General features: G+C 47.8%; 1 protein-coding gene across 1 annotated transcript in view; it reads right to left on the bottom strand.

The window, feature by feature from the left end:
- Positions 1-23552, bottom strand: part of GRIK4 (glutamate receptor, ionotropic, kainate 4) — a 432235-nt gene extending 408683 nt beyond the window's left edge. Inside the window, exon 1 of the mRNA XM_011926979.1 lies at positions 23262-23552. The gene's annotated coding sequence lies outside the window, so the exon portion shown is untranslated. The remainder of the gene's footprint in view (positions 1-23261) is intronic.
- Between the last annotated feature and the right edge of the window lie 280 nt (positions 23553-23832).

The following is a 23832-nucleotide window of genomic DNA, read 5'->3' as shown; positions in this document are numbered from 1 at the left end:
CTGGAGACACCTTGGCTACCCAGGAGACATGCAGTGAGTCTAGAATTGTATTTAGTTATCACAACTTGGGGGCTACAGGGGATGCTACTGGCATCTGGTGGGTAGAGGCCAGGAATACTGCCAAACACCCTGGAGCGCACAGGAGAGCACCCCCACGACAAGGAATTATGTGGCCCAAAATGTTGAGAACCCTACCCTACACTATCCCCTGCTGCCAAACTCTTCCGTTCATTATTCCAAATGTGTGGTCCCTTGACTTATACCCTTGACCTCCTGGGATGCCTCCGGGCCACCACCCCTCACTGAGTCCTCCTGCAAACCCCACTCCTGCTGTCAGGCTTTCCTGACCAGTCTGGATCGCAGTAAATCCCTGTTGAAAACCTACTCAAAAATTAGCCAGGGAAAGACCCTGTGTCGTGCCTGTGGTCTCCCCATCCCATCGAGACCATAGAGGGCCCACTGCCTTGTTCCCTCTGTGCCTGAACACAGTAAGTACCAGATATGTGCTGGATGACTGGTGGCCAGGAAAAAAGGAAGGGAGTTGGCTAGCAGGATGATCACCTCTTCCTAAAACTCCCACTTCAAGAACACCATACTCCAAGAAGTCTCCCCCAAACAGATCTTGAACTGGGGTACTGAGAAACCAGAGGGCCAGAAGCTATTTCACCTCCCCCTGGATTCTGGGTGGCCCCAGGAGCGGGCCAAGCCCAGCCATACACCAGCAGAGACAGGTGCTCTGGACATCTCTGTCTCGTGCCCCTCTGGCTGCCCACACACCTGCCCTCCTGAATTTGCAGCCCACCCCAGTCGGTGTGCCACAGCTCACCGTCTGGGGTGATAAATTAAATTCATGAATACAGTTTGACAAATCCCGGCAGCCAAGTGACTGACAGCAGTTTTCATACTGAGCCCTGCAGAACTGGAATAATTACACCATATCAGGATGGAATTAGAAAGATCTCTTAATAACGTGCGTAGTTGCTCTGGCAGTGGCATCCTTGTCCAACAAGTCCCTGCTCCTCCCACCAATTCAAAAGGCAGCTCATCAGCCTTCTGGTGCCTGTGCCACCCCGCAGACTGACTCAGCACCAGAGCTGACCGGACCTGACCACATAGTCCAGCAGGCCTAAAATCCCTGAGACTAAGCGTAGCTGACCACTGGCTGAGCCATGGCCAGGCTGGCCTTGCAAACAGAGTCTAGGATGAATGGGCTGGGCCCAAAAATCAATCCTAAACAGCTCCTGACTTGCTCCCCTCACGAGTTACTGGTCCAAACACCTTAACATGCCCTTTCCTACCTAGAACTCCATTCTGGAGACCTCATGATAATAACTACGTATGTCTACACTGTGCCAAGTAACTCACATATGTGATCTCATTAGATACCATTATCCCTATTTTGAGTGTCACAGATTTTAAGTAACTTTTCCCAGGTGACACATGCAATAAATGGCAGAGCTAAGATTCAAACCCTGAGCCATTTGATCTAAAGCTCATGGTCTCCTTTCCGTGTGACATTATAAGATTTTTTCCATGTCAAAGTGGCTTCAAGTTTCCCTCCAACCACGCACTCACACCGGCTGCGGTGCCTTCCCCAGGGGCCTCTCACCCCGATTGTCAGTGTCTTTATATTAGGACTTCTTTACCTTCCAATTCCCCTTATATCATCTCAGCCTGGCTTTATAAAACAACCCCATCATAAACATCAGCTTGATTACAAGCAGAGACTGCCGCCTCTAATAAATAAGCATGTGTAATGCATACAGAGAGAGAAAGAGACACCTCTATATTTTCAGTTTTGTAAAGACAAATCGCCTCGATTGTTTAATCAATAAAAATGCCTCTCTAACTCCTACTGTTATTACAAAGCAATTTCAGACAGAGCAAAGCAGCAGCATCACATCTGTATTCCTGTCAGGGCTGACAGGGTCTGATTAGGCCGATGGATGAGGCATCAGACCTGACACCAGTCCACTGAAGGCCAGTATCCGGACCTCCCTTCACTAGTACGCCTGGGACAGCATGACCACAGGGTCTGATCCCAACCACACATCAGGAACGGAGAGGCTAAAGCAGGGAGAGGTTTCTCGGCACCCTGGGGCTTGATCGAATCAGGGATCCCTAGGGACAAACACACTCTCCAGGTTGGAGGAAGGGCAGCCTTGCTGTGGGGCAGAGGGAAGGGAGACTGCAAGAGGAGGACAAGGACAGTCACCCGAATGTCCCATTGTCACTTCTCACTTCCCATCCCTACAAGCACCGCTGAGTCCACACACTCGGCATCTGGCAGTGAACGAGAGCCCCTCGCTGATCTTCCTATCTCCTCTAATTCACACCAAGGCCCTGGTGATCCACCTAAAACACACCTCTGAGGAAGGAAGCAATAGGCACTCCCTTACAGCAGGCTTTTCATTGATTCCCCACTGTCTATGTGGGAAAGTCCAAACTGCTCTCCCTAAATGAAGGCCCTTCCTGAACTGGCCCTGCTTTCTCTTCCAGCCTCATCACCTGTCCTCCTCCCCCTGCACCTTTCCCCCAGCTGCTCCAAACTCTTTTCTGTTTCCTCAACACCCTACACTTCATGCCCCTAAACCTTTGCATATTCTGGTACTTCCCCTGAAAAACCACCCCCTAGATTATCTCTTGGCAAACTCCTATTCATCCTTCAAGACCCACTCACATGACCTCCTGTAAGGCTCTTCACTACTCCCCCATGTACTCTACCCAGAGCTCCTGCTACAGCTATAGCTCCACAGCTGTATTCAACACATGTCCAAGTGTCAGCTCAAACGCCTGTTTCTGTGTGTCAATGCTTTGCGAAATGCATATCTCCAGCTCTTACCTCTGTCCTGAACTCCAGACTCAAATGTCCAGTTGTCTCCTGGGCACTCTTATGCCCCATGGGCATCTCTAAAACACAACTCTGAATTCCCAACTGCTAAAGATGCTTCTCCCCAAGACTCTCCTATCTTAGAAATGGCACCCTGACCCAATCAGTTTCTCAAGCTAAAACTCAGTCACCATTAGTTCCTCTCCCTCCTTCATGTTCCACATCCAAAATCACATCCTGTCAATCCTATCTCAAAAACAGATTTACAGGAAGGACGGACTTTTCAACAAATGGTGCTAAAATGATTGGATACCCATTTGCAAAAAAAAAAAAAAAAAAAAGAAATCCATACTTCTCACCATATGCAAAAATAATTCAAACTAGATCAGAGTAGAAGAAAACACTTGTGATCTTGGATTAGGCAATACTCAGATACGATACCAAAAGTACAATCTATAAAAGAAAAAATAATAAATTAGACTTTATCAAAATTAACGACTGCTCTTCGAAAGGCACAATTAAGGGAATCGAAAGGGCAGGGTACAGTAGCTCACACCTGTAATCCCAGCTACTCAGGAGGCTAAGGCACCAGAATTGCTTGAACTGGGAGGTAGAGGTTGCAGTGAGCTGAGATAGGGCCACTGTACCCTGGCCTGGGCTACAGAGTGAGACTCTGTCTCCCCAAAAAAAAGAGAGAGGCAGAGAATGAAAAGAACTCAAAAGAATTTAAAGCATGGTCTCAAAGAGATATGTGTATACCCATGATCACAGCACCATTATTCACAATAGTCAAATTGTGGAAGCAACCTACGGGTCCATTGACAGATGCATGGATAAACGAAATGGGGTACAAACATACAATGGAATATTATTTAACCCTAAAAAAGAAAGAAAGTCTTACTGAATCTATTCCAAAAATTGAAGAGGAGGGACTCCTTCCTAACTCATTCTATGAGGTCAGCATCATCCCGATACCGAAACCTGGCACAGACACAACAAAAAAAGGCAATTTCAGGCCAATATCCTTGATGAACATATTAACAGGTGCAAAAATCCTCAACAAAATACTAGCAAACCAAATCCAGCAGCACATCAAAAAGCTAATCTACCATGATCAAGTAGGCTTTATCCCTGGCATGCAAGGTTGGTTCAAATAAATAAATGTAATTCACCACATAAACAGAACTAAAAACAAAAACCATATGATCATCTCAATAGATGCAGAAAAGGCTTTTCATAAAATTCAACATCCTTTCATGTTAAAAACCACCAACAAACTATGCACTGAAGGAACACACCTCAAACCAATGAGCCACTAATACAGTTTGGATATTTGTCCTGCCCAAATCTCACTTGAAATGTAATCCCCAGTGTTGGAGGTGGAACCTAGTGGGATGTGACTGGATCATGAGGGTGGATCCCTTGTGGCTTGGTGCTGTCTTTACAATAGTGAGTGAGTTCTCATGAGATCTGGTCATTTAAAAGTGTATGGCACCTCCCCTTACCTCTCTGTCTCTATCTCACTCACTCCTGCTTTCACCATGTAACATGCCTGCTCCCTCTTCAACTTCCACCATGATTGTAAGCTTCCTGAGGCCTCCCTAGAAGTTGAGCAGATACCAACACCACACTTCCTGTAAAGCCTGCAGATCTGTGAGCCAATTAAACTTATTTTATTTATAAATTACCAGTCTCATGTATTTCTTTATAGCAATGCAAGAATGGCCTAATACAGTCATCTATGACAAAACCACAGGCAACATAATACTGAATGGAGCAAAAAGCTGGAAGCATTCCCCTGGAGTACTGGAACAAGACAAAGATGTCTACTCTCACCACTTCTACTAACAGAGTTCTAGAGGTCCTAGCCAGAGCAATCAGACAAGAGAAAGGATCCCCATAGTCTCTGCTCAAAAACTCCTAGAGCTGTTAAACAACTTCAGCAAAGTTTCAGGATACAAAATCCATGTACAAAATCAGTAGCATTTCTATACACCAACAACGTCCAAGCTGACAGCCAAATCAAGAACATGATTCCATTCACAGCAGCCACAAAAAGAATAAAGTATCTAGGAATACAGCTAATCAGGGAGGTGAAAGATCCCTACAACAAGAATTACAAAACACTGCTGAAAGATATCAGAGATGACACAAATGGAAAAACATTCCATGTTCATGAATAGAAAGACTCAATATTATTAAAATGGCCACACTGCCCAAAGCAATCTACAGATTCAATGCTATTCCTATCAAACTACCAATGGCATTCATCACAAAACTAGGAAAAACTATTTTAAAATTCATATGCAACCAAAAAAGTGTTCGAAAAGCCAAAGCAATCCTAAGCAAAAAGAACAAAGCTGGAGGCATTACGTTACCTGACTTCAAACTACACTACATGGTTACAGTAACCAAAACAGCATGGTACTGGTACATAAAACAGAAACATAGACAAATGGAACAGAATAGAGAGCCCAGAAATAAAGGCACATACCTACAACCATATGACCTTCAACAAAGTAGACAGAAACAAGCAATGGAGAAAGCGTTCCCTAGTCAGTAAATGATACTCAAATAACTGGCTAGCCATATGAACAAAATTGAAACTGGACCTCATCCTTACACCAAATACGAAAATCAACTCAAGATGGTTTAAGGACTTAAATGTAAAACCTAAAACTATAAAAACCCTGGAAAATAACCTAGGAAATACCATTCTGGACATAGACATTGGCAAAGGTTTCATGATGGAGACACCAAAAGCAACTCCAACAGAAACAAAAATTGATAAATGGAAACTGATTAAACTAAAGAGCTTCTGCACAGCAAAAGAAATGATCAACAGAGTAAACAGACAACCTATACAATGGAAGAAAATATTTGCAAACTATGTATCCAACAAAGGTCTAATATCCAGAATCTATAAGGAACTTAAATTAACAAGCAAAAACCAAACAATCTCATTGAAAAGTGGGCAAAGGGGCTGGGCGCGGTGGCTCACGCCTGTAATCCCAGCACTCTGGGAGGCTGAGACAGGAGGATCATGAGGTCAAGAGATCGAGACCATCCTGGCTAACACGGTGAAACCCTGTCTCTACTAAAAATACAAAAATTAGCCAGGCATGGTGGCGGGTGCCTGTAGTCCCAGCTACACGGGAGGCTGAGGTAGGAGAGGGCATGAACCCGGGAGGCGGAGCTTGTAGGGACTGGAGATTACGCCACTGCACTCTAGCCTGGGCGACAGAGCGAGACTCCGTCTCAAAAAAAAAAAAAAAAAAAAAGAAAAGAAAAGTGGGCAAAGGACATGAACAGACACTTTTCAAAAGAAGACATATACATGGCCAACAAGCATGAAAAATGTTCAACATCACCAATCATTAGAGAAATGCAAATCAAAACGGCAAGGCGATATCATCTCACACCAGTCTGAATGGCCGTTAAAAAGTAAAAAAATAACAGATGCTGCTGAGGATGCAGAGAAAAGGGAACACGTATACACTGCTGGTGGGAATGTAAATTAATTCAGCTATTGTGGAAACCAGTGTGGCAATTTCTCCAGGAACTCAGAAGTAACATTTGACCCAGCAATCCCATTACTGGGTATATACCCAAAGAAAGAAACCTTTTTCTACCATAAAGACACATACATGCATGCATGTGTTCACTGCAGCACTATTCACAAATAGCAGACATGGAATCAACCTAAATGCCCATCAATGGTAGACTGGATAAAGAAAATGCGGTACATATACACCATGGAATACTATGCAGCCATAAAAAAGGAACAAGATAATGTCCTTTGCAGCAACATGGATGGAGCTGGAGGCCATTATTCTAAGCAAACTAATGCAGAAACAGAAAACCAAACACTGCATCACTAATAAGTGGGTGCTAATACACTGCTAGTGGCAAAAACTGCAATTACTTTTGCACCAACCTAATAAATGCTGAATACACATGGACACAAAGGAGGGAACGACAGACAGCAAAGCCTACTTGAGGGTGGGGGGTGGGAGGAGGGAGAAGACTGAAAAACTACCTATCAGGCACTATGCTTATTACCTCAGTGATGAAATAGTCTGACCACCAAACCCCCATGACATTCAATTTACCTATATAACAAACCTACACATGTACCTCTAAACCTAAAATACAAGTTTTATATATATACACATATACACATATGTATAATGTATATGTATATGTATACATACACATACTATTTAAGAAAAAAAGAAAGACTGTTATTACTTTTCAGGCCTGGGTATCTGGATGGCCCTATAGATGCTCATGGTATAAGAAACTTCTACTAGGTTTTTCTCAAGTCTGCCTACAAACTATTCTTAGTGTTTAAAATCTTCCATTCAGGCCGGGTGCGGTAGCTCATGCCTGTAATCCCAGCACTTTGGGAGGCCGAGGCAGGCAGATCATGATCGAGGCATCGATCTCCTGATCGAGACCATCCTGACTAACACGGTGAAACCGCGTCTCTACTAAAAATATAAAAAAATTAGCCGGGCGTGGTGGCAGGTGCCTGCAGTCCCAGCTACTGGGGAGGCTGAGGCAGGAGAATGGCCTGAACCCGGGAGGTGGAGTTTGCAGTGAACCAAGATCTCACCACTGCACTCCAGCCTGGGGGACAGAGGGAGACTTCGTCTCAAAAAAAAAAAAAAAAAAAAGAAAGGAAAGAAAAATCTTCCATTAACTGAAATAAAACTGTACATGATGAACTATTCAGAAAAAAAAGGAAGGAAATTCTGACACATGTTACAACATGAATGGACCTTGAGGACATTATAACTGAAATAAGCCAGTCACAAAAAGGTAAATGCTATATGAGTCCACTTACATGAGGCATCTAGAGTAGTCAGATTCACGGAGACAGACAGAATGGTGTTCTCTAGGAATTGAGGGGAAGAGGGAATGAGGAGTTGTTATTTAAGGGGTACAGAGTTTCAGTTTTGCAAGATTGAAGGAGCTCCGGAGACTGATTGCACAACAATGTGATGGTACTTAACACTGCTGAACTGTACACTTAAAATGGTTAAGATAAGAAATTTTATGTTATGTGTATTTTACTACAATTAAAAACAAGAAACTACAAAATCTGGACCATCAAAATAAGAATCTCAAAGAGGCTGTCTTCTGAAACCATTCTGTAAACAACAATAAAGGAAGTGTCTGTGATCAAGGAATTATGTATGTTTTCATCCTTGTTCTATTTTCATAAGTATACTTAGTCTCGTAATTTAAAGAAGAGAGAATGAAAAGATGAGCCATAGACTGGGAGAAACTATTTGCAAATCTCACATCTGATAAAGGACTTGTATCTGGAATATATAAAGAACTCTCAAAATGCAATAACAACAACCAATATAAAAATGTACGAAAGACTGAAAGATACTTCACCAAAAAAAGATATAGGGTTGGCAAATAAACAGATGAAAAGACACATCTTAAGTTGTTAGGGAAATGCAAATTAAAACTACCATGTGATACAACCATATACCTCATAAAATGGAGAAACAAAATTTGTAAGATTTGTTTTAAGGACAATACTCATGAGGATGCAGAGCAACTGGAATTCTCATGCATTGGTGATAGGAAGCCACCACAGAGATCAGGTGGGCAGCTTCTTAGGAAGTTAAACATACACTTACCATAGAAGCCAGAGATCCCACATGTAAGTATTTACCCTAGAGAAAGAAAACTTACGTTCACATCAAAGCCTGCACTCAAAACCGAGTGCAGTCGCTCACGCCTGTAGTCCCAGCTACTGGGGAGGCTAAGGCAGTAGGATCACTACACCCCAGGAGGTAGAGGTTGCAGGGAGCTATGACCGTACCACTGCACTCCAGCCTGGATGACAGAGCAAAACCTTGTCTCTAAAAAAAAGAAAAGAGGCCAGGCACAGTGGTTCACACCCGTAATCCCAGCACTTTGGTAAGAACAGATCACTGAGGTCAGAAGTTTGAGACTGGCCAGGCCAACATGGAGGAAACTGTTTCTACTAAAAGTACAAAAATTAGCTGGGCATGGTGGTGTGCGCCTGTAATCCCAGCTAGTTAGAAGGCTGAAGCAGAAGAATCGCTTGAACCCAGGAGGTGGAGGTTGCAGTGAGCCAAGATCATGCCACTGCATTCCAGCCTGGGCGACAGAGTTAGACTCTGTCTCAAAAAAATAAAGAAAGAAAGAAAAGAAAGGAAAAAAAAAAAAAAAACCCTTATACTCAAATGTGTACAGCAGCCCTATTTGTAATTGTCAAAAACTGAAAACAATCCAAACGTCCTTCAACGGGTAAATGAATAAACAAACTGGCATTTCCGCACAATGGAATACTATCCAGCAATAAAAAGGAATGAACTACTCACATATGCAGCAACATGGATAAATCTCAAACACATTATGCCAAGTGAAAGAAGCCAGACTCAGAGAGCTATATACTATGTGATTCTATTTATATGACATTCTGAACACGATCGGCGGTTGCCAAGGGTGGGAGGTGGGGAGGGAGGGTGACTGCCGGGGGTGCGGGGGAATTTGGGGGTGACGGAGATGTTCCATATCTTGATTGTGGTGGTGGTTACACAACTCAGGACTTTGTCAAAAGTCATGGAACTTTATGCTAAATGGGGAATTTTACTGTGCGTAAAAACTTAATAAAAACCTGAAACTATACAGATCGGGACCTACCCACACATGTCTGTTGCCTTCAGGGCCATACTATGTCCAAGCCTCTGTCAGTTCTCACCCAGCCTACAGCAACTCATGGCTTAACTCTTCCTCTCCTATGATTTATCCTTTATAAGCTGTCAAAATAACTTTTTCAAATATAAATCAGACTGTCACTCCCCTGCTTAAACTCCCCCAAAGTCATCTTATTTTAGAATAAAATCTAAATTCCTTCCCTGGCACACAAGGCCAGCATGGCTCTCTGACCTCCTCTCATTCCACACCCCTGTGTCCACCCTGGCCATCTGTCCATTCTCTCGAAGACACTCAGCCTGTCCCCACCTTGCTACCGCCTTGTTCCCCTTGCCTGGAAGGCTCTGCCCTGAACTCTGTGTGGTTGGCTCCTTCTGAAAGGGGCTGACGTAAGTGTGACCTCCTCAGTTCACCCTACAAAGCACCCGCCCCCATCACTCCGCACCCACATGCCTCATCCATCTAAAAAAAGGGGGGAGGGCTATTTTGTCGTGTGCTGTCACTTCCCAATCATCCTTGTTTACGGCTGGCTGTCCCCACTCCACCATCACGCAGCCTTGTTCACAGCTGGATCCTCAGTGCTGGGACAGGACCTGGCATACAGTACACGCTCAATAAACACCACTTGAGCTGGGCTGTCATACTCAGGTAGGAGCATGCCTCCGAGCCTTCCTGGACACTCAGAGAGGGATAGGGTATCGCTTCCACGTGGCAGAAGCACGGCCCTGTCTGCAGGAAATCCCATCTCACCCCCACTACTTAACCCGCAACTTCTGACAGCTGGTTAGCAGCAGAGTCGGGGCTCAAACCCAGTCACCCATGGGGCTAGGGACAGTTGCAACCCTCCCTACCTCCCTCTCTGAGTATATGTGGAGATGAGCCAAGTGAGGAAGCGGGATGACATAGCAGGGTGATACCAGAAACCAGTGGCCAGGCGGGGCATTGGCCCGGATGGGAGACCACTGGCCAGCTGGGCCCAACTCTCAGCTCTGCCTGACTCCAGCTCCCAAGGCCGAGGGGCAGAGGCTGAGTGGCTGTTGGGATTCGGAATCCAATTCCACCAAGTTGTACTGAGTGTATGCCCCGCTATGGAAGGAAGGCAAGGTGGAACACAGACTTACTGGATGCCCTGTATGTCCCAGAAGCTTCAGCTGTGTTGCCTGTAAGGTTGGCAATGGTATCCTCATTTTTATGGGACCTCACAGAGGTCATGCATGTTGTGTGTGGCAGAACCTCTTGGTGTCCACGTCTATGGCTATTTCCCTTGCACATTTAGGGGCAGCTCTAAACTCCAGCTTCTTGGGCAGCACTGAATCAGCATCTCAGCCCAAGGGCCCCAGAGGATCCCACTGCTATTGTAACTTCTCACCTCCCCTTTCCTCTCCCTGGGCTGCGCCCACATCTATCCCTCCATGTTCTCATTTCCTGTCACCTGTGGGTAAAGACACAGAGCTGAGATCAACTTCAACCAAACGGCCCAGCCCCAGAGAAGGCAACAGGTGCCCTTCTACTTCCCTGCCCTCTGGTCTTGTTTCTCTCCTTCTCCCTGTCGCTGCCTCATCTCCCTGCCTTTGTCTCTCTGTCCATCTCTCTGTCTGTCTCATGCATGCACACACATGCACACACACATACACAACTGCCACGACCCCTTTTCCAACTCACTTCCTTCAACTGTCCAACTCACTCTACAGAAAGGAAAGGACCCTGCCAGACCAAGGCTCTGAGAAGCCACTACAGCGGATGGAGGAAAGGAAGTCTGGACTGTGGCTATGGTCCTGGGGCTGAGCTGAGAAATCCAAGCACTGCATAAGGGCTTGTGGCTGCATAGACCCTGCTCCAACACCACCCTCCTCACTAAGCCCTCAGCCAGCTAAACACCCACCTGCCCTTGCCGCCAGTAGGGAGGGGCTCTGTCCCCCCGATACTCTGGCAGCTCAGCAGCTGCCCAGTAGTGTAGCTGGGGAGGACTAAAGACGGGAGGGCAGGGACTGGCATAATTTCATGTCTGGCCTTTCCCAACGACAGGCAAAATGACTCTGTGATCCCCTGGCTCTCTAAATTAGCTGCATTTTACAATCCCTCTGCCTGGCATGAAATGTCCCATTAAATCTTAATGATCTGCCTTCCAAGAAACTCCCCAGCCCCTTTGGCCCCTGGAGGACACCTAGCCCTGGAAGATCAGGGTAAGAGGCTGGTGGAGAAAAGGAAAAGATGAATCCCCCGAGGTGTCTGGAATGGGCTCCCATCCGTCTTTTATTGGGCAACTGCCTTCAGAACCAGAAGCAGCCCCTTCTAACCCAAGAGATCTCCATCATCCCACTCTTCCCATAGGACTTCTGCCCTCCACACACCCCTCTCAGGCCACAGTCCACTCACCCCCTCAGAAACCCAGCTGGCTCTCCTCCACCCCAGGCTCCACGTATGTCTCTAGACCACAGCAACTTCACGGGAGGCAAGTTTAGGACGGCACCATGCCTGCCCCACCTCTCCACACGTGCATCGAGGTGAGGATAGAATCTTTCCTTGAAAGAAACATGCCATATGACCTTCAGGATTACTCAAATATTAACCACCTGGATAAACAGTTTCTCTTATTCTCTTATGTTCTCATTATCACCTCTCTTGCTGAAGCCAGCTAAAGTGCAATATTTCTCTTTTATATCCAGCGGAGAAGATGCTTCTGGCGACTCCTGGGGAGAGGGAAAAGACGACAAGAAAGTGAAGGAGAGGGCAAGTTTAGGAGAACAGGGAGCTGAGTCCTTCCAGCTCCCCACCCCAACTTGGGCAGGGGCTAAGGCAAGACCTTGACCAGAAGGCTGGAGGTCACCCAGAACCAAACAACAGTCGGCTATGTCCCGGGCCCAGCACAGGCTGCTGATCATAGAGGCCTTGGGAACACAGGTTCCACTATGGTGACCCATCCAGCTCCCAGAGCTCCTAGCATGACTGAGGCCTTGTTACCTCTTGGGCTCTCTCTGAAGGCACTGCCACCTGCCCCTGTCTAGGGTGGCTGCCCACGACCATCAGAGCTGTAAGCAGAGCTCTTCATCGACATTGTGTTAAACCCCACACATTCTTGGCTGAGCCATTTCCTTCCTGTCTTTATTCTCTCTCATCCCACCTTACCTTTGGCCTCCACCTGCCCAGGTCATAGAAGGCTAAGCGCAGGCGTGTGGATCCCTCTCTGCTTCTCCCATCACCCCTAGCCAACAAAGGTCCCACCAGTCAAGAGCAGCTGTACTCTTCTCCAAGCTCAGAGGGGAACAGAAATGGGTGGTCTTCCTGAAGTCTAGCCTCACCTGGCAGAGAAGACAAATCTATCACCTACTTTCATGTTTGCAACCATTTTTAAAGTTATTATTGTGGATTCTTAAGATGTCAACTATGAGGAATCCTATTGTCCTACTCATTAATTCAGCAATCTCCCTGAAATAATAGGAGTTGTAATTGTAATTCCAAACTCACCCCTCGACCACTGGAATCAACTAATTAAACAACAATCAGCCAGCAACGGGCTTTCATGGGGAAGATGGACTATTCCTTTTTATAGCTGCAATTAGGTGACACATTCAATAATCAGAATGAAATACAAATTTACCCAGGAGCCCAGTAAATTATGGCCACTCACACTTTGTTTTCCTATGGTTGCCTCCCAGAAAATAAAAGGGGCTGCAGCTTCCAGCTGCATGCAGCAGGATGCCGTCTGGATGGCTTTTTTTTTTTTTTTTTTTTTTCCAGAGACAGGATCTTGCTCTGTTGCCTAGGAATTTAGTGGTATGATCATAACTCACTGCAGCCTCGCACTCCTAGGCTCAAGTGATCCTCCTGCCTCAGTGTCCCAAAGCACTGGGATTACAGGCACATGCTACCATGCCTGGCCTTGGATCATCCTCAAGTGCTCCTTGGGGTCCCTCCCCAACACCAGGGGGCTTTCTGCTGCTTGGTTAATAAGCACAAGGAGAAGGCAGGAGGGGACCACCAACATCTGCAGGGATGCCCAGCAGGAAGTCAGAGTGACCTGTGGTTTCTGGAGGGAGAATGGGGCAAGAGCAGGAATCAGGTCTACACTTGTGCCCGGGTAGGTGTGGGAGGCACATGCCCCAAATCCACACACACCCCCCAAACCAACACCCACACTCTCAGGAGCACACCCCATTCAGCGGTGGCCAGCACCTGCCTAGATGCACAGTGGAAAGAAAGCTCTTTGTATTTCTTGCAAAATGTTCTGAGGGGTGGAGGAAGCCTGGAAGATAGATGGCGAGAGGACCCGTGAGCCAGAGGGAAGAAACGTAAAACGATGCAGACAAGTTCCGTGAGAAGTCACTGAAGAAGGTGTTAAAATTAAATTAGGTAAAAGGCTGGGCAGGGAGAGGGCAGGGAGGCCTGAGATGATAAATGGAAAGATAGTAGCACCAAGGTACCGTTAGTCCGTCACAGACTGAGCTAAGCGGAAAACGTGTGCTCTACAGAATTTGCCAAAATGCTCATGTCCTCAAAGGGAGGGTGCGAAGGATCCCAGCATGAACGTGCATAACCGAATCACCTCCACTGGTCTACCTCAGGCATGGTGGCCACAACGGGGTCCTCTGGAGCTGAGAAGCCTGCTGAGCAGGGAGCCCATTCTTCTCTTCTCAGAACTCTTAGAAGGCTGCGCAGGATGCATTCTCAACGCATGACCCAGCTTTAGGAGAAATCCGAGTGAAGGGAGTGCTTTGCAGAAGACACAGTCTCTAGATCCCATGTCCTCAATGTTAGACATTCCTTGAGGTCAGGGCTCCCTTTCCTGTCACTCAGTGTAGACTCAGGCACACAGTAGGTGCTAAATGAATGCTTATTAAAGAGATGCCTGGTTCTGGGACACCTCTCTGCTTGGTGGGCACTGCAGGGAGACACAGAGGAAAGCGCCTCCCCTCCCCACAGACTGATGGAGTGTTTCTGTAGACACCAAGTGAAGCTCTAAGAATTGGTTCATTCCTTAATTCGAACACTTTTATTGAGCATCTACTCCATACCACCTAAGTGCCTGGCACCATGGGTTCAATAGTGAGCAAGACAGGTGTAGCCCCCGCCCTTACAGAGCAGGGAAGAGACACAAATCATCAAAAGCCAGGAAGTATCAAAAATGCAGTGTTATGGAGGTAGGGGATGTTGGCCTTCCCAAAGGAGACGACATTCAAACAGAGGCCTGAAGAATGAAGGAGAGTGAGCCAGGTGCTTCCATGTCCTCATGTGTGAAAAGGAAGTAATGGTGCCCGTCTCATAGGACTGCTGGGAAAATTAAAGAGACCATATACATAAGGTGTCACCACAGCCCCTGGTACTGCGACTTGTTTGCTATTTTGGCTATTATTGGTATGATCATCCCTCCACCATTCCCTCTTTGGGAGAAGACCTAAAACCAAGGAGGACCATCCAGCCCAGCGATGTGATCATGGATGGCTGCTTCTGGCACGGTCCCCTGTACATTCAGCATAATCACACAGCACAACCACTGCTCAATTCAACCAGCATGACAGAGCCCCACCACGCACCTGGAACGTGGGAGGAGGTGTGTGACTTGCTCTTAAGAAGCTCATGGATAAGGCTGGAGGGAGACACACAACAAATACTACCTTTCATAGCGTGCCCTCTATCCGAGTCACTGGTGTCGGTCTCAGGGGAGAGAGGATTGATTGGTTAGGAGATGCTCTCAGGACTCTAAGGCCCTCCTGGGGTCACAGTCCCGAGCCTGGAGTCAGCCAGATGAATCAGCAGGAGCCTGAAGGCCCTGCCATCAGCCTTGCTGCAGCCAGGCTCTGTGTGGGCCTCTGGGATATGGAAGGACCCAAGGAGAGCCTGGGTTGGCTGTAAGTCCAGGACACCTCCAGAAGGGCTGGGAGAGGGTCCCTGAGCCCCAAATCCTGGAGCTCTGTGCCCAACTGGCTCTTGAGTCAGGCCCATCCACACACTGTCTATGAAAGCCAGGACCAGCACCTGCTGATTCCCAGTCCAGGCCACACCCCACTGCTCTCTCTGGTCCTAGTTTTCCCCATGTGTCTTGCCAGCCCTTGTCTACCTGCTCAGTGACTGTTCTGAGTCCCAAGTGCTCCAACTCTGTCTCTCCATTCCCTGTGTACCTCTTTCTCCCACCCAGTGAGACGAATTTGAGCTGGACCTCCAAGGACCCACAAGCCGGAGCAAAGGACAGCTGAGGCCAAGTGTCCGCAGCAGTGGTGGGGGTGGTCGCAGGTTGGGAGTGGGTATATGGGGCCATGACTAATCGACTGACTCCTCGTTATGGACACAGCTTCCCCTCAACAGCTGCGTGCCAAGGTCTTTTGCATCGTGGCCCAGCTCTTGGAAGCTGTGAAGAGTCTGATTAAACATCTTTAGCATCACGTTCAAGGAGAAATTCTCACACAGACGACTAAAGATTTATACCCTGATGACAATGGCAGCATTAACTTTATTGATCAAACACCACCATCATCAACAACAAACATTTATGGGACTCACTCTAAGCAGACCACTTGTCCTTCAACCCAAGCAGTGAAATACCCAGGACACCACACCAAGCTGGCAAAACCAGCCTGGCTCATGGCCTCAAGGTAACTACAATCCACAAGAGAACACTTTGCTTTAAATACATTCTAAAAATTTCAAATTAAAAGACACTGTGATTTCGTAACACCGGGGCCTAGAACTGTATTAGATCAATAAAAGACTACTGAATGAATGAATGAATGAATGGGTGAATGGAGTATGGTTACCTCTCAACGGCTTTGGGCCCAATGGTCTAATTTAGAGATTACCAACGCCTCTGGCTTTCCAATCTTCTTGCACAATATTTAATGGTCTTAGTTGGGTCATTTCATTACTAATTTGTTCCTCAATCAGAAGAAGGGAAGAGCGGAAATGAAAAGGGGAAAGATACAAATCCATCAGTGCTGTTCCCTTTAGCAGTTCTGGGGGAGGGTTTAGTGGGTAAGAAGATTGAAGCTAATGGCTAAAGCAGGGCTTGGGAATTATCTGTGGATTTTATTTATGTACGACTTCTGGCATGAATTGCCATTTTGCTCCCACTCTGCCTGGAAAACTTCCCAAGAAAGGCAATACTTTAGGAGGTGATGATTGTAAAGACGGGAGGGAGAGAAAGAGCCCAGACAAGAGGAGGCCGCCTCCTTAAAGCAGGCCAGGCAAATCCTCCCAAAGATAGCCTACGAAGTAGACAGGCGCGCCCTCTTTCCACTTCCCACCTCGACACGCTCACATGTTCCAAGTTGTAAAGGACTTCAGGTGAGTTCCCACCTGATCTTCTCCCCAAAGCTCTACTCCCTGACCTGCTCGATCTAGATGGAAATTTTTCTGGACAAGGGCTATCAGGCATGTTACAACACTACAGTGGGGATATGTTATGGACGGAACATTTGTGTCACCCCATCAAAATTCTGGTGTTGAAGTATTAAAGGATGGAGGCTTTGGGATGTGATTAGGTCAGGAGGGTGGAGCCCTCATGAAGGAGACTCGTGCCCCTTCAAAGAAGAGACAAAGAACTTGCTCTTGCTCTCTCTGCTCTCCGCCATGTGAGAAGACGACAGGAAGACGGCCATCTGCAATCCAGGAAGGGGGCCTTCTTCAGACCCTGGATCCGCCAGCACCTTGATTGTGGACTTCCCTGCCTCCAGAATGGTGAGAAATCCATGTTTAAGCCACCCAGTCTATGGTAGAATGATCTGTTACAGCAGCTCCAGCTGACATAGACAGGATGCCTCTGGTGACTTCCTGCCAATCAAAGGACCATGAGCAGGGCTGTGCCACAGTGATGGCCTCAGTCCTTATGTTCCCCAACATGTTCCCCACCACCAAGTAGGTCGTTCACCCGGGAAAGTTTAAAGAACCCAGGTCACCTCACAGACCTGGGGCTTCTGTCCTGGCAACCCAGGTCCTAGACATAGCCTAGGCAAACGTGCAGGCTGTCAGAGAGACAGACATCCACCATGGGGGCTGGCAAGAGAGGACGAAGAGGAGACATGAGGGGGGTGGGCCAGGCCAGGTGGATGAGGGGTGGTGAGAGCCAGGGGAGGGTGCGGCTCCTGGGCCCCCACTGGAGGAGGAGTTAGAATCATAGCTTGAGGGAGGAGGAACACCTGAGGTAAACCAGCAGACCTGGGTTTGAGTCACAATTCTGCCACTTACTAGTGTGGCATGCAGGAGGGTCCTGCCACCAATCAGCTTTCCTAAAAAATCAAAACCTTCCAGCAAGATAAGGGACTAACCTAAGCGAAAGGAACATGTGGGCTACCGAAAACAGGAGATCCAGCCCAGGGGAAAAAGAGACCGCTGTGCACAGGTGTGGAAGGCAACCAGCCAGAGTGCAGGGTGTGCAGCAGCATGCAGAGGACAGTCGTTACCACGTCCTCAGCTGTTGCACAGCTTTTCAATCTGAGAAAACTCCTGGAGAGCACACTCCATCAAAACAATGGAGTAAACCAAGAAAGAAGAAGATGCAAGGTCTCGGAAACAGAGAATGTACATCAGGGAAAGGCAAAAGGAGTCCAGGGAGGAAGGGGGAAGAGGGAAGTCCCAGGAAAGCAGCCAGGCACCAGGCCTAGAAGGCAAGCAGTCCATACATAAGAACAGAAGTGTCCAGGAGTGAAGGCTCCAAGACACAGGGGCTGACTGATCACCTGGAGAGCGTGACCTTGTGGAAAATCATTCTGAAAGGCTGTTGGTGAGTCCAAAGAAAACTAAGCAAATGATAAAACAAGGCAGTTACCAACTTCAGAACAAAATGAGAGGTAAGGAAACAACTGTACACAATAATTGTAAATAATATTCACATAGACATAATGTAAATTCTGAATATTCATTTAACTAAAGTTTAAATACTACATATGGGTGAAGGCAAGTGTCAGACGGGATGGTAGTATAAGAAACTAAATCCTCACGACCATAAATAGAAAATTGACTGGGCATTCCTCACACCTGCAATCCTAGCACTTTGGCAGGCCAAGGTGGTAGGATCACTTGAGCCCAGGAGTTCGAGACCGGCCTGGGCAACACAGCAAGACCTGTCTCTACAAGTAATAACAAAAAAATAGCCAGGTGTGATGGTGCACCTGTAGTCCCAGCTACTTGGGAGGCTGAGGCACGGTGATCCCTTGAGCCCAGGAGTTTGAGCCTACAATGAACCGTGATTGTGCCACTGCACTCCAGCCTGGGTGACAGAGTGAGCCACCCTCTCAAAAAGCAAAAACAGAAAGTTAACTAATGATGTATACAATCAATACATTAAAATATAGCAATGCACACATATTTACAACTAGAGAGAGATGGAAATCTCAGAAAAAAAGCAGCTAAACAGTTGAAAGCTATTATTTCAAAAAAGGGAGGCTGGGGGACAGGAAAGTTGGGACAGAGAAATAGTGAATATTGTTATAAGCCTTTTAAAATACGATTTGACTTACAAACTAGAAGTAATTATCACAACAGCTTTTTAAAATCCCCAACCCCTGATCCTCTGTGGTTGGCAGTAGAGTGAGGTTCCCCACATTAGAAAAGCTGCAGCCTTTTCAACCTTGATCCCTGTCACCTAAGCTTCATCTTGCCCTGGCGGTCTCTCACTTTTCACTGTTGCCACCAACAGGATGGGCTCCCAGGGCAGCCAACACCATTTTCATGTAACTCTGCTATGGAGAGTTCTATATAACTCCTTTGGTATGGAAATGGGTCCTGGTCTTAATCCCAAGAAGCACAACTAATGAGACTAGAATGATTAAATAAGACTTTCGAACAGCCTGGAAATACAAATGGGAAAGGAACAAGAGGCATACGCATCTAGGATATGTGGCCTTTGGGAATATGGGAGATGAGACCCTCCCTCAGGTTCCTAGTTCACCCCACCTAGCTCCCCACCGATCACGTAGGGGCCACCACTGTTCCCTACACCCAGCCTCCTCCAAGTCTGTATTCGCAAGAGCAGAGCCCAGAGTTTCTCCTCTGCCACTGTGGAGTCCCTCTTGCCACTCCTGTTCCCTGGCCAATGACCCTACTGTTATCCCCAAACTGACTCTATGCATCACTACTCTTTAGGGAAGCTACTCTTCCCTCTCTCAAATTATAACTCAACAACAACAAAAATCCCTGACATTCACAAGGGAACACCCACATACAGAAATGGGGGCATGAGAGAAGGGGAGCTTCTTAATTTTGGACAAAGCAGTAAACATCTTGAAGCCTTACGTTTTCTGACCTGTAAAATGGGGATGATAGTATCTGTTCCAGTCCAAGAGTGGCTATCAGGATCAAGTTAGATAATGGATGGAAGGCAGCTTTATAAACTAGAAAGTCCCTTATGAATGTGAATTATTAATATTATCACCACTGGTAACAGCAGTTTTCTAAATCAGCAGACCTTACAGAGATCCTTGAGTGGTGGGGACCAATGCACTGAAGTTCAAAGCCTCCACTGCGAGTAGCCCTTTCCCATATTAACCATGGGGCGGGGCGTGCCTGGTAGGTCTATTATCCAGCTTGCAGCACTGCCAGTTGCCCTGCCTGGAGCTGCAGATGCCCCGGGCATAGACCTTGGTGCCTCAAGCAAATGGCTCTAAACACCTGTGCCACTTCCCCTTCATAAAATCAAATCGCTCACTAATGCTCCTTGGTTCCTTTCATCCAAATGGCAACAGCCGTTGTTCTTATTGGATTGTAGATGAAGCACTTGAAAAATATTTTGGGGCACATTAGATAGGCAATAACATAAAAGTACCTGGAAAATGGTTCTGTTTTGTTTTCCACTTTGCAAACCCAAACTGCAGCCTGGTGTTGTATTACATATTTTTGTCTTCTTTTTTTAACAGAAGGGCTTTGCTCATTTCCTCTCCATGCTGGGAAAAGGGACATGTTAATTACTGCTGGGTGGGGAGGGAACCCCTCTGAGGGTCTAACTCCATCTTTGGCAAGAAGGATTGCATGAGAGGAGAAGTGAGACTTCAATGTCAGCCTTCACATCTCCAAAGAGTGACTGGAGGCCCAGCACAGTGACTCACACCTGTACTCCCAGCACTTTGAGAGGCCGACGTGGGAGGACTGCTTGAGCCTAGGAGTTCAAGACCAACCTGGGCAACAAAGAGTGATCCCATTTCTACCAAAAAATTAAAATTAGCTGGGTGTGCCTCAGCTACTTGGGAGGCTGAGGTGAGAGGATCACTCGAGCCTGGAAGGTCAAGGCTGCAGTGAGCCATGATCACACCACTGCACTCCAGCCTGGGGAACAACAAAGCAAGATCGCATCTCTAAAAAAATAACAAAAAACAAGCTGGGTGTGATGGCATGGCCTGGGGTCCCGGCTACTGAGGAGACTGAGGCAGGAGGATCACTTGAGCCCAGCAGTTCGAGGCAGCAGCACAGCACAACCACACCTGTGAATAGCAACTACACTCCAGCTTGGCCAACACAGCAAGACCCTGTGTTGGGGGGAAAAACAAATTGCCCCCACAGCAAGGGGGCAAAAAAAAAAAAAAAACTGGGAGGCCGAGGTAGGCAGAACACGAGGTCAGGAGATTAGGAGATCAAGACCATTCTGGCCAAGACGGTGAAACCCCATCTCCACTAAAATACAAATAAACAAAAATTAGCTGGGCATGATGGCACACACCTGTAGTCCCAGCTACTCGGGAGGCTGGGGCAGGGGAATCGCTTGAACCCGGGAGGTGGAGATTGCAGTGAGCTGAGATGGCGCCACTGCACTCCAGCCTGGCAACAGAGTGAGACTCCATCTCAAAACAAAAAAAAAGTCGAGGTAAAAACAAGAAAAAAATCTTGTGATATCTCCCGAGAATCTCCATCTTAGTTGATGTCAACCCATTAATTGCTCACCAGTAATGAAGCCACTTTATTGTACTACCTAGTCAGAAAACTGAACCTCAAGACGAAAAAGGGTTTACAAGTTGTTGGAACAGTATGTGCCACATATGCTAAGCACCTTCTTTATTCCAAATCTGGAGGGTTCAAACCACATCACATGTTGGCTCAACTTAGTCCACAGATTAGCTGGCAATCACCTTAAATAGTCTGCTTTAACACCAGCATGGGCTTATCCGACACCTGAGACCTTACTCAGTCAGAAGGAATTTGAAGTCTGGCCTCCTTTCTCAGTCACTTCCTGGCTGGATGACCCTGGACCGGATGCCTAATGTCTATGGACTCCAATGACTTCCTCTGAAAAGCAGAATAAAGAATATCTTGCCTAGATCAGAAGATCTCTGGAAATCCCTTACAGCTCAAGAGCCACAATTGCTCACTAAACGGCCTCAACAAATGAAGAAATTTTTGCCTTTTCATTTGTCAAATAAAATCTGAGGCCTAGGGTAATAGACAAAGAATAGGCTTTAAAGTGCAAAGTACAAATCCAGGCTGCCATTTACTATATCTTGGACGTAAAACTTAACCGCTGTGGGCCTGGCTCAGATTTTTATCCTAGAAATAATGACGCCTACTTTCAACATGGCTCAAGGGGTAGGAAACAGCATCATCTTTCCAGCCTAATACCAAAGTCGCACCCCAAGCCCAGAATAACCACGTGTGTCTCAAGTCTTTCTCCTAGATTTCCTGTCTTGCTTTTCAGTCTCTATAGGAAAAGACGGTTTTGTCCATTCCCTGGCAACTAACGTGGTATTAGCTAAGTTTTCTCATGTGGCTAGGTATTACCTCTGAATTATAAGTGGAAGGACTGAGATGTAGAAAAGAGCCAGGGGGCAGGAGTAATTAGTGAGACAGAGCCTGCAGACAGACCCTGTATTTCTACTCCAGTCTCATTAACTGTGAGCGCTGCCCAGCGCTGGAGGCCCCCTTCTCCTACCTGTCCTTCCCCATTCGGCTATGTTCTGTTGTACCTCGTACAATATTGGATCTGTAAAACGCTTTATATTCCTTTAGCCAACGCAGGGATGATTCAGAACAAGATTGGGTTATTACAAATTCAGGAGGCACTACACACACGGCTGTCATGTTTCAGTTACCCTTTCTCCCGGTTTAATAAAATTTACCACACTAATACAAAGCCATCTTTTATCGTTTTCCCTGCAGTTGTAACAACTTGTCCAGCGCCTTCCTGCTAATTAAAGGAGGAGGGAATGCAGCAGCTCATTGGAAAGTGGGCTTCTAGGGAGGCTGTCAATATCTTTGCAGCCACTTAGCTCTGGTTCTTAGAGTCCTTTAACCGCCGGCTCCTCCATGATATGAGGCCTAATGAGGTCAGCAGCCGGTGGCGACATGGCAGGCAGTCCCGCGTGGCGGCGGCCAGGGCAGCTGGGCGCGCTGGCAGGAGAGCAGGCACAGCGCTCCCCACGGGCAGGATGACGCGGGCTCTGCAGCCCGTCCTCCCACGCTGCCCGGCATCACTGCCTCGGCCCTGACGTGCGTGCGACAGACTCACCGCAAACAGTCCCCAGCGGGAGCACGAGGCCGGGACAGGAGGTGGGCGGCTACACAGGACACCCCCCGCCACAGCCGGCGGAGCAGATCGCCGGAAAAGGGAGGCGGTGGGCGAAAGGCAAGCGGGGAGCTGTAAACAAAGAGCTGCCCTTGTGCGAAGTCCTGAGCCGGGTCCAATCAGCCCGCTTCCGGTGGCCCACGCGCTGCCCGCCGGCCCACGCGGGAGCCTCGAGGGGCGAGGCGGGAGCTGGGCGCAGTCCTTGCAACCAGCAGCCACCTCCGCGCGCTCCGCTGCGGTCCAGCTAATTACCTGCTGCGGCGGCAGCCGTGCCCTTTAGGGCGCATTAGCATTCCCGCCGCGGGCGCTGCCCTCGCGGCGTCGGCACCGAGGCCCGGCCACCTCCAGCCCCGAACGACTGCGGCTGCGGGAAGCCGGGTCGAGGGGGGGCTATGGCACCCCTGGGAAAGACTGGGAGCTGCCCGGACCTCGGAGGGGGTGGGGTCCTCTCTGGGAGGCACCCGTCTCCTTCCTGGGTCCTAAGATCCTTCCCAGCCCTGCGCTCCGACCCCACTCCTCCCGAAACGTCGGGGAATCGAGAAAGGAGAGCCACGGGCAAGGCGGGGGCGGGCACCCCTCATTAGCATGCGGCGCCAGTCGCACGGGCCCGGATTCCCGAGCCCCCTCCCAGCGAGCGCACACTAATAAGTTTACAAATGGAAGCCGGTGGCGCCGCTTGCAATAAAAGGCAGAAGCTGCGCTCCGGCGCTTCAATGAGAGCATTTTCCCCCGTAACAAGGGGCTGGATTCAGCTGCCTGGTGCCGTCTGAGCGGGGCGAGTTGCCAGAGTAACCAAGGCCTAGCGCGCACGTGGGGAGAGGGA

This window comes from Colobus angolensis, unplaced genomic scaffold (assembly GCF_000951035.1).
Source record: "Colobus angolensis palliatus isolate OR3802 unplaced genomic scaffold, Cang.pa_1.0 Scaffold7, whole genome shotgun sequence".
In the NCBI taxonomy this organism is placed as follows: domain Eukaryota; kingdom Metazoa; phylum Chordata; class Mammalia; order Primates; family Cercopithecidae; genus Colobus; species Colobus angolensis.
The sequence above is the reverse complement of the archived record's forward strand: the minus strand, read 5'-3'. Positions and strand labels throughout refer to the sequence as shown.